The 10,511-nt window shown below is 31.2% G+C and overlaps 1 long non-coding RNA gene across 1 annotated transcript; it reads left to right on the top strand.

Moving 5' to 3' along the window:
- Positions 1 to 9,244: 9,244 nt before the first annotated feature.
- LOC110902275 lies at positions 9,245 to 10,088 on the top strand. Its single transcript, XR_002571055.2, has 4 exons — positions 9,245 to 9,290; positions 9,608 to 9,658; positions 9,878 to 9,928; positions 10,068 to 10,088. It is a non-coding gene; the product is annotated as an uncharacterized LOC110902275 (long non-coding RNA).
- The last annotated feature ends 423 nt before the right edge of the window (positions 10,089 to 10,511 follow it).

Here is a 10,511-nt window from a genome sequence, read left to right as displayed (position 1 = left end):
GCAGATAGTAAAAATGTTTATTTAACATGTTAAGAAAATACTTATCTGCTTTTTAATATAGTTAACATGATAAGAATATAACTTTTTAATATAACTTGTTGTGCTTATATCAGATATCAAATGTAAATTTTAAAACTTGCATAGGTTGTTTGTCATTTAATTTAAGTGATTTGTGTTCTAAGATTACATGTATGCAGTTAGTAAAAACATTTATTAAACATGTTAAGAAAATATTTATCTGCTTTTTATTATAGTTAACATGTTAAGAATATAGCTTTTTAATATAACTTGTTGTGCTTATATCAGATATCAAATGTAAAATTTAAAACTAACATAGGTTGTTTGTCATTTAATTTAAGTGATTTATATTAAAAGATTACATGTATGCAGTTAGTAGAAACATTTATTTAACATGTATTGTTTATAATTATTTGCAATGGTATATTGTCGGGAAAGCTCCTAACCTTCAACGAGGTGATGTATCTCTGATCTCACCCAGATCACTGGTGATCTAGGAAACCATGGTGACACAAGACGTACCTTGCGATAAATAAAAACTAAAATATTAGTTTATCAATATAACTTGTTGTGCATTATAAGATAAGAAATGTAAAGATTAAAAATTGCATAAGTTGTTTGTCATTTAATTTAAGTGATTTATATTATAAGATTACATGTATGCAGTTAGTAAAAACATTTATTTAACATGTTAAGAAAATATTTATCTGCTTTTTAATATAGTTAACATGATAAGAATATAACTTTTTAATATAACTTGTTGTGCTTATATCAGATATCAAATGTAAATTTTAAAACTTGCATAGGTTGTTTATCATTTAATTTAAGTGATTTGTGTTCTAAGATTACATGTATGCAGTTAGTAAAAACATTCATTTAACATGTTAAGAAAATATTTACCTGCTTCTTAATATAGTTAACATGATAAGAATATAACTTTTTAATATAACTTGTTGTACTTTTATCAGATATCAAATGTAAATTTTAAAACTTGCATAGGTTGTTTGTCATTTAATTTAAGTGATTTGTGTTCTAAGATTACATGTATGCAGTTAGTAAAAACATTTATTTAACATGTTAAGAAAATATTTATCTGCTTTTTATTATAGTTAACATGTTAAGAATATAGCTTTTTAATATAACTTGTCAACGCTCAACTACAAGAAAGTTGAGACGTTAGGTTTTTAATTAGTCAACGCTCAACAAGAAGTCAAATAAGTATTCACATTATTTCGACGATATACCTTGCAATGATGATCAAATCGGTCGACACATTTGTCACATACTCTACAGTGCTTGCTGTACTTGAAAACCTACAAGAAAGCCAAACCTAATGTTCAATTGTTATGATTTATTTTCTGACTTTGACTTTACAAGTCAAAGTTTTGACATCTGAATATCAAAATAGGACTAGCCTGCTTGTAAAATCAAGCATTATATAACAAATTTATTTGTACTAATTCAATTAATTTCAAATTTCCAAGACATCACATCAAGTTTGAAGTTAGAAAATGATAGTTTGACCTCAAAAGTCAAACGCACCTCAACCTCGCACAAACTGCAGTAAAATATGCCATCTTCACTTGTTTGGTGTTGAGAAGACTCCTCTTCTAAACTCGAACAATGACACGTGAGAGCACGAGGAATCAGACACAAAATAGCCATTAAACAAGACGGTGACAACGTGGCTTTTACGGTTTTAGACCTCTCATCATTCGCGTCTTTAGTTAGAGATTCTCCACCATGGTTTGACCCTTATTTTCTAGCATTTGTTTGGCTGTTGGGGGTTTTACAATACTTTCTGGACTTGAAAACCCCTGCATCTGCTGGATCAGCACCAGCACACCAAATATACAAGCCAAATGCACATGTAATCTGGTAAGAAGATAAACAAGTGACTCGAGTTTTATATGTAGTATTACGATCTATTACACTAACTATTGAACACGTATAAAACATGTGACATGACAAATGAAGAACAAGCATTAAAACATGTGACATGAATGCAGTCTGTGATCACATACCTATAGGTCTATATAGAGTATTACGATCATATGAGAATCAGTAAATATAAACAACATTATGAAGCACTTTAACCAACAAGTAGCCAAGAACAATTAATTAAAGTTTAATTGCTAAACTTGTTCATTAAGGCAATTTATCAAACACTTGGCAGGCGTATGCACATGATGCGAAATTACCTCAAACTCAAATCATCTCAAACAATTAGACCTAAAAACAACACAAAATCAAGACCTAAAATTCATTTGACAAAAATTAACATGTTAAAAAAAAGTTTTTACATAAGACAAAGTAAGATATAGAATCCGCATCACTAAAACTCATTTTGACAAAATTTAACATGTTAAAAAAAGTTTTTACATAAAACAAATTGGCAATTCACGTAAAACAACTATGAATGCTTATTAACTAGAAAACTCAATGGATATTCAATCAGAATTATGATGAATTCGTTATAAACTACAAAATCCAGATAAGATAATTTGAAATCAATATTAAAACTAAAACGAGAAAGATCAAGTGCAGAATGAACCTCACCGATTCACAGGCGACATTCACAAAGAGCATAATCCTTCGTTGTGTAATTGTTATGGCTATAAAGATCGCGATTTCTGTGGTGCAGATCAGGTTTTAAATACACACAGCATGTGTATTTGAACAGAAAACGTGAAGGACGGACGGCGGCGAGAGGTGGTGGCGGCGGCGGTGGGGAAGGCAGAGGGGAAAGGGACGGTGGAGGAGATGTGAACGACCTAATTGAAACTTTTCAAAATGACAATAATGCCCCTCCGCGTTTTTTAGACTTAAAAAATTTGATCTATAATCTCAGCCCTTGATTAACTTAATCCAATGGTGTTCCCCTGTTCCCCATTTTTTTGGTGTTCCCCAATGAACCCCACACTTATAAACTAACATTAAAGTATAAAAACCCACATTCATGATCCCAAACATTATACTACAAAAAAAAACATTCATCAATTAGTATTTTTACAAAAAAAAAAAACTACCATAGTTATACATTCTAAACTAACAAAATTTTAAACTAAGATAATTATGCATGTTAAACTAAGATAATTATACAAGAAACATACCATAATTAAACATAATTAAAGCATATAGGATTAATATTGGTGGGAGTGGGTGGTGATGGTTTCAAAGGGTAATGATGAGGCGACGGTAATGGTGGGAGATGGTGGTGATGGCGTTGTTGATGGCGGGGTAGTGGAAGAATCCCCCTCAAACCTGAAGTTGAAGGTCCGGTTGTTAAAAAAGCGAAGCACCACCGTGAACTGGACTACACGGTAGTTCTAGTTGTCGTCGACCCTAACTTCGGCTACAGTCAAGTTCAAATTTGAAGTAAAATCAAGTATTCAAGTTTAATTTCAAGTAAAAATCTATTCTAACCTAAAACAAGAAACATCAAAAGAAATTAAGGTTTAACAGCAATCACCCGAGTTTTAACTACAAAATGAACATTAGTAGCCATGATGATCCAACGGGGCATGTGGTGCTAATGTAGTTGGTCAAGTTGTAAATGTAAGGGACTAAAATGAAACGAAGGTGATCTGACAGGTGCATGATGGTTGATACGGTAGCAAACTTCGACTGTGTAGTGGTCAATAAACAATCAAATAACGAAAAGATGACAAAGTCTTACGTTTGATAACCAGGGAGAGCCAAAATGCAAAAACCAAAAGATACGAAGGAAAAGTACAATCGTACCCAAACCACACGAAGGAAAATTGCACTTTACTCTAAAAGAAACCGGATTTGTGCACCTCACTTAATACGAACTAGTTGTAACACCCGTGTGAACACACGGGTATGTTTAATAACGATCGAAAACAGATACTAAAAAACAGATTATAATAAGTTATTGTATATGACTTTAATTTTTTTTGACACATTGTTAGTGTACAATTCAGTAAAGGCCCATTGTTATTGTACGATTCATCATGACCTAGTTAAATGAACTATTCAATTTGGGATTTAAATAACCAAATGTTATTGAACCATTCAATAAAAGCCCATACATTTGATCCAATTAACTAAATTCTTTGGCAAGAATCAGATGTATGTTGATGGTTCTGGTTATTAAGACGAACAATCAGATGTATGTTGATGGTTCTAGTTATTAAGACAAACAATTCACATGTGAACTTACAATCATTTCATCATAAGCTTTTCTAATTCAAAAGTGCAAAAATCTAGATAACTCTATACTTTTATCAATGTTTTCGCTATATCTAACTATATAACTAAACATAACTATTTGATCTATAGAGAACAACATTATATAAGTATATAACTATTTGAGCTTTTAAACCTGACCATGAAACTTCATCAAGACCGTATTATCAAGGGGTTTCACATAGGATTATTACAGCTTTCACATGAAATCAATTCTAGATTGTGTTTTGTGCATAATCTAACTCACCCATCTTAAATTATACAAAATCACTGATCCATGTAATCTCTCTAGAAATATATAGCTTATCAATGATTTTTACAACATCACTTGAAACTTTTATATATCTCCTCATTTCTTTATCTGCTGATTCACCTGTTACAAAGAAATCATCAAAGAGATGAGACTATCTGGTTAAATTATACAAAACCACCAATCCATGTAATTTATGTCGCTAATCGTAAAACGCACATTAAAAAAATAAATTATCAAAGAGACTAATTGGTTTCATTTGTGTTCAATACACATTCCATCGATTAAAACTCGTGAGGATCCAATCTAAAAGTAAAACACACAAGAAAAATGGGGAATACCACAGAACTTGTCGGAATTAATTAAAGTCCGGTCGGAATCCCAAGCCTTCATACCACAGACGTTAGTGTCAATGCGACAACTGTATAACTTCAGGGCTGCAAAATACATGTTCATAGGGATATCATTGATCGAATATATAACAAATCATATCCATCAAATAACGAACAAAACAATAACATGATATCGAACACATGAGATGCAGACATGCAATTTAAGATCTTCAACCAATTAGATGAGGAAAGTAACTAAAACTAAACCTTGTCGGAGTGAAAACATCAATCTGTTGATCACCAAAAGCCAATGCGCAATGTACGCGTATCACATATGCAAGGGTCTTCATTATTAAGAATACTAAAAAATGAGATAATGATTTAACTCAATAACTTTTAAACACTATGATAAAAGATGTGTTCATTATCTCTGGTCAGATTTGTCCAATCAATGATCTGATTTATTCAAATAGTTAGACCCATTGCTCAGTCGATGGTTAGTTTGTTAAATCAAATTTGCAATTAATGGATTGATTTGTTCGAAATGCTAAAACTGCATTTAATCCTCAAAATTTCAATATATTTAAAAGAGTTCGTTCTTAATTAAGGGTGAAGTATAATGAATGCTTACCTGTAGCATCAATTTTTGCCTTCTTTCTATGCATCTCTACGCATGTTATATTTTGAAATTTAAGTAATAGAAAACAAAATAAGAAAAAGAAGTTTCTCAAAAATATGCATTTATAACCTCGGGCTTTAGGTCACGGTGCACGATGCCTTGAAGATGGCAAAAAGCAACAAAAAACAAAGAAGTACGTGTGATGATTACCTGGACTAATGAAATCGGAAAGACCAAAATCAATAAGCTTCATATCAGCATCTTCACTTTTGGACATGAAAAGAAAGTTCTGAGACAAAATTTAACAGAAGGTCAATAACTATTAAAAAACGTGACTAATAGCTATTATATCTTGAAATTTAAGTAATAGAAAACAAAATAAGAAAAAGAAGTTTCTTAAAAAGATGCATTTATAACCTCGGGTTAGGTCACGGTGCACGACGCCTTGAAGATGGCAAAAAGCAACAACGCTTAGTTTGACTCAAGTCAGCTTCTGTGTATCTTCCACATCTGCATTTGACACAAAGTTTGACTTAAGTTAACTACACCTACTCATTACTATACAAATCACGCAATTTGTAACAGGACGTCCTCTTACCTGGATAGTATCCGATCAAGTAATTCCCCACCTTCACACAATCTATATATACAACAAAACGAAACATAAAACTTCTCGCCAATTATGTAGACATACAGAGATAACAGCAGATAAAGTAGAGTTTTTTTTGGTAATTCAAATATAACTGTAATAAGAAAGACGCACTCCATAACGATTTATACATTATTTTGCATCTTCACATGCATCAAAGAAGTGGATCAGATGCTTATGACCAAAAAGAGCTTTTAATATTTTTATATGTACACATTCCAAGTCCACTTCTTTTCATGCGTGTATGATCTTCAAATTTACATCCATGCTCAATTATAACCATTTCTCTCAAAAAGATGCATTTCTATTTAAAACATCTATATTAATTACTCGATACCGTAAGAGTCTAAAGCATACCTCACCACTTACCTCATCCTTTCATCAGATTTGTATGAATTAAAAGAAACCTGTTTTCTCTTCTAACTCCCTAAAACTCAAATATTAGATTAATCAACAATCAACATTAAACCCTTGAAAATGACAACAAACACTCCAATATTATATTAATCAACCACATTTCTTATACCTCGATTCGTCAGTTCGTTGCATCTTAGACATCAAATAGTCTAACCTGATGTCCTTCACATTATTTCGTGGTAGACACGTATAATCATCAAAACCCGCATTTATAAGCGGATACATGGAAGCAAATACACTCCTTGTCTTTACCTGTTGTTTCCTGATGAAATTAATTCCGTGCATATATTTAAAAAAACTTAACAAAATAGATAATTAAAAAAAACTGTAAAATGTAACCCAAACCTTGTGTTATCAGAATTCGCTAGCTATTTGTACGCCCCCAGAGACAGCAGCTGAAATAACGCAGCGTACTTGGGCATGAATGCCATTTGTTGTCGAGTACATTGACAACCCTCATTGAAGTAAGTTATCCACTCCCCTTCTAAGAGCTTATAGCACAAAAATTCACATAAAAGAAAACTAAAAAAATGAAAACAAAAGCAAATGAGCGTGGAGATTTTAACAAAGGAACTTCCTAATTTTTTTTTTTTTTGTTTTATAATGAAAATTGTACCGTAAATGCATATTCAACATGAAAGGAAAAAAAGATTTTAAAGTACCTCGATATGACTACACTAAGTAAGGACCTCTTAAATTTTCATATGCAACATCGACGACAGACAATAATATAGATCACATGCCACTTTCAAGCTGCTACCTTTATTGCACCCATTTCTTCCATTTTTGAGCTCTTGTGCTGCAAAATTAACTACATAACTCAAAGGGCAAATAAGGAACAAAAAACAATCCCATACAAAAAAAAATATAACCACACAAGTATGATCTATATTTAAAACATTAAAGTGTGTCCGAGTTACCTTACTTGTGCCTGTGAATGTCATTGAGATCTTCATCTCCCTCGTGCTTCCTTTTCTAAACCCGTTTCAAAATAGCATACTTAATAATGGTGACCATTTATTTTTACTGGGACCCAAATTATATCTTTATCCCTCTTGAAGAAAATATCAAAAAAATACAAAATCAGTAATACGAGATTAGTAGCTAACCTTCTCATGATGAACTTGTAAAACTACTTGAGCATCATAATCCTGAACCCTAATGAACTTGTAAATATCATACCATCAACTTCCACAAACAGACAAAGAACAATAGACAAAGAACTGTTCTCAAGCATGGTGATTTGTAATCATCCTCAGTGGCGGATCCAGAAATTTTTTCCAATGATGTCAATGTTTTTCGATGTTTCAATTTCATAGTAGCGGACATAAAAATTTCTGGGTCAGTTCGATGGTTCGGGTCGGATAAAATTCATCATATAATTAAAAGTAATGAAAATCAAACAAAAAATTTCTTACTAACGATGACTTTTGTTACAAACAAAAAATAAGTCACTGAAAATCAAACAATGAAATAAACAAGTAGTTAAGAAACAATTCTTATTCAATAAACAATAAAAGTATAAAACTAACCTCTTTGATCAGCCATCTCAAATCTGTGAATCGATTTTCAATTTTTTTTCAAAATTCAGCAATTCGTCTTAGCAACTAGAGTTAGAAAGGCAAGATTTGATATTCTAGGTCAATAAAATTTGCCTACTGCCCTTGTTTTTATCAATCTATATGGGCTTAGGTTATTTAGTAGAAAGTGGGCTTTGGGTATTTAATTGGAGTTGGCCTTCTTAAAGGACTTTTTATATATCTAATTGGGCTGGGTTATTGGGTATTTAATTGCAACACATCTTTCACTTTCAGCATTTACGTCGTCTTCTTCTTCTTGACATTAGCTGCAGAGAGTTTAAGGTATTAACATCAAATTAGTTTAATCTAAAAAATCATTGATGTCACCATCCACAAAAATCAGTGGAGTCACCATCCAAAAAATCATTGATGTCACCCAAATAACCTATGCATACATGTGTATATACGACCGAAAAACCGTTGCTGTCCTGTGACTACATTCCGAATAGCCTACCTCTGCCCTGATCATCCTCATTGTATCCCTATAGATAATTAATTAATAATTAACAACACGTAATCTATATATATATTAATAAATGAGATGATGTGGGCTATGTGTCCTTGAATGGTGAAGCCATTTTGATGATGTGGCATCCTATGGTTGAGGAAATGATGATTTTGGGAGGGAAGACACAATATTAGATGGTTTGAGAATTGGACACGGGATCCGAATTATAATCGGGTCAAGTTAATGGATCTTATATATCATCTTTTCCAAACAACAATTGTTCACAGCCTCACTTTTTTGAAACCCTAGATCTATTTTTCTCTAATTTGGTTCTTCCTTCTTCACCGATCAAGCATAGGTATGTTAATTTTCTTTTCTGTCTTTGATTTTTCTTTGTTATTTTAAACACAATCTATCTCTTTCTTAAACCCTAGATATCATCTATCGATCATCGCCGCATTTTCTTCTTAAATCACCATATACCAGGTTCGTTCTTGCAAATGAGGTCTTATTTTTTCGCCATTAAATCTTCTTTTGATGTTATTTGTAATACAATCCATACAAACTTGGCTGAATCATTTGAATCGTCCATCGATTTGAGCAGATTCATTTTGTATCGTTCATATTTTCCTTTAATTAGGGCTTTTTTTTCTATCATTAGAGTTTTTATTGATATTTAACTTACCTGATCCATACAATTTTTTTATGTTTGAATTGTCCAGCAATTTGTCGGAAAATTCGAAATTCTAACGATTCAGTAACCAGGTTTGCGATTTTGTGTAGTATTTTGGTTTTTATAATATTCATTTTATGTATGTTCTTCAGATCTTCTACATTCCAAATAGACTGTTGACCAGCATGTAAAAATATTTTGAAAATTTTATAAAATTAGGGCACATCACTAGAATATGGCGTGAAAAAGAAGTTTTGTCAATGAATATTTCTAAACGAATGTAGCTTACTATTCTTGGGTTGTTTTTTTACAGAGATAGAAATTGAGTTTTGTTTATTTATCTTGGTTTTTTTTTCTGTTCATGCTCTTTCTATTTTTGGGGACTGATTTTGTTGTTCAATTTTTCAAGTTGCCATGGCTTAATGCTCATCTTACAAAGATCTGGCCTTTTGTTAACGAGGTTTGTTGATTGTATTCAATGGTTATTTGATGCTTTAGTTGAGTGGTGTATGTCTGTATTTTAGGTTTTTGATATTTATTATTGTAAATGTTAGTAGATATTTATTTATTGTAAATGATATATCCACATAATTTGCAGGTATGTAATCTATAGTAGATATTTATTTATTGTAAATGTTTAATGTCAATTTTTGATGAATTTTCTTTTTTTTATATGTAGATCGAACATGTTATAGGTGTATTTAATCAATAATCTATAAAAAGATTTAAGGTAAAACTACATGATTAAGGTTAAATACCGTTTCTTTATGTTGTTCGATCTTCAATTTATTCAAGAAAAGTTATGTTTTTCATGTTGAAAACTGTTTTGGCAGCTGCTAATGTTTGTTGTTCTTCTTATATTTTTGTAGATCATTAGACATATAGTCAAGGTATGTAAACAATATTAGATTGTTTGTTTTTCATCATGATTCATATGAAATGATGTTTTGTTAAAAATTTATTTACTGTTTTTGAAATTCGGACTCGGAATGTTCGTCTACCAAAACAGGTTAGTTAAATGTTGTTGGTATTGTTTGTTTTTTATATGTATACTCTTTCTTATTTCTTATTAAATTTTCTGTTTAGGCATAATTTTGAAATTTTATGTCATTATCTTTTGAAGTTTATATTGTTAATTTTGTTAATTATGAGTTTTTCTATTTACGTTTAAAGATACATTTAATTTCTTTCTAAAGATGTTTTTTGTTTCCATAAACACATTACTGTTTTTAAGGTTAATTTTTCTGTTCTCAATTATAACTCGGTTTCTGTAATTAGACATTGTTTTTATAAATAAGTTACCGTTATATATT

The sequence above is a fragment of the Helianthus annuus genome, chromosome 2 (assembly GCF_002127325.2).
Source record: "Helianthus annuus cultivar XRQ/B chromosome 2, HanXRQr2.0-SUNRISE, whole genome shotgun sequence".
NCBI classification, from domain to species: Eukaryota; Viridiplantae; Streptophyta; class Magnoliopsida; order Asterales; family Asteraceae; genus Helianthus; species Helianthus annuus.
Note: the sequence above shows the minus strand (reverse complement) of the source record. Positions and strands in the feature narration are given on the sequence as shown.